The sequence below is a fragment of the Cryptomeria japonica genome, chromosome 6 (assembly GCF_030272615.1).
Source record: "Cryptomeria japonica chromosome 6, Sugi_1.0, whole genome shotgun sequence".
Classification (NCBI taxonomy): Eukaryota; Viridiplantae; Streptophyta; class Pinopsida; order Cupressales; family Cupressaceae; genus Cryptomeria; species Cryptomeria japonica.
Window position 1 is genome coordinate 397,865,844 of NC_081410.1, and position 1,816 is coordinate 397,867,659.

The following is a 1,816-nucleotide window of genomic DNA, read 5'->3' on the forward strand; positions in this document are numbered from 1 at the left end:
ACATCACATTGAATTATTTGTATGAAAGAAGGAGATATGTTATGTGCAAAGGCAGAAGTATTAAGTTGCAGAGTATGATGGTAATGGAGTGTTGAGTGCATAGAAGAGGATCTATACAAGCAATTTGTGCTACTACTAGATCACACCACATGTTGTTTTCTAATCACTGCAACAATCAAATCCCCTAATTGGGTAAGATCTAACAAGCTTCATTGTACAAATCCTCTAACCAGGTGATCCATTAGTTTGGATTCATAAATCCTCCATCAAGGTTACTCCTTATAGGGTACTACTTTTACAAGGTATATCTTTTAACTAAGCTTTGGGTTCTTTAATAGGATTCGCTCCTAGCAGAGCACTTTGTAGACCTTAACCGGTTAGTTATCTATTACTGTAGATAGTTAACTTGTGAGTCCCATCTCACCGTCATTTTTACCTATTTGGGTTTTCCACATACAAACATTTGTGTTATGGTGGATGTTTTAATTATTGTGGATGTTGTTATATCATTTTGGATTACATGCATATTGTTTAACAAACTTGTTAAGTATATCTACCAATTACTATTTAAAGTAGTATTGTTTTTGGTGTCATTGATTCACCCCTCTCAGTGCTTTACAAGTCCATCACCACCATCGTCTCCATGTACAAGTCATCTCAACTATGTTAATACATCCTTGAGTGGGATCCCAAGAAGCAAAGAAAGAGTTGTATATGAGTCCAATAAGTTATTGGACAACAATGTACTCATCTGCTACAAAGGATCAACCTTTGTCAATTGTACAGTGTCAAGTGGCGATGGTATGTCTACACGAGCATAAGGATTAGTGCCACTACTGGATGTCACATCTGTAGCCCATGGAATGGTAGTCTACAACCATAAGAGATAACTCTCAACACTATCAGATGTCATATGATAGACGTGAGTGGCAATCTCTGCAATGCTCGAGTGGATATCTCGCCTAGCATCATCAACTACTGCATCGAGTGTCTGTGATAACTCCAAACATTTTGGTAGAACCAAAAGGTTTGGACCAACTAATACTCATTTATTAACAAGCGTTGGTGCATCAGGTCATCTATATTTATCACTAAGCCTCTCTCTGCCTTGTCCAACATTCATTGGTATACGAGTATAATCGACATCTAGGCCCATATGAAACCCTGCAAACAATTGTTTGCAGAAATAAAGTGGCAACTCATCCTTTTGTGGCCACATATGATGATCTGCCAACCATCTAGGATATATGAATGGGGAAACAATTGGATCAGTGCATTTGGTAACTAAATATCCCCTAATCTTCTTCTGTTTCGAACCTTGATAATTGGGGAACATGGTATGGACCTGTGTGGAAGATACATCTATGTTCATAGTGTCCCATTTCACCGTGTCAATCACACTATGAGAAAGGGATATATAGAAAGTATCAATAGACATATCATCATATGGATTATATGTCCAAATAGTGTCAATCATACAAACCAACTGATCCATAATAGTCCGCGCCCTTTCCTTATTTTGTTGGACAACGCCGACAAGTAATGTGGAATCAAGATGATCTAGTGCATGTTATAGGGCAAGAATTGTCTCAGCAAAAAGTCGAGCCCTGCACTGACTATCAGTGAAGGGCATTGGACCAGACTATTTAGATGTCTGGTCAGTGCCCTTGGGATGAACACTAGCATATGATGTATGATCATCCATGTGGAAAATATCTGTATGTGTAATAAAAACAAATATTAATTTAAAATTAATTATTCAAAACTATAATTAAATAATTCAAACTATTTCTGAAAACATATTTGAAAATGATAC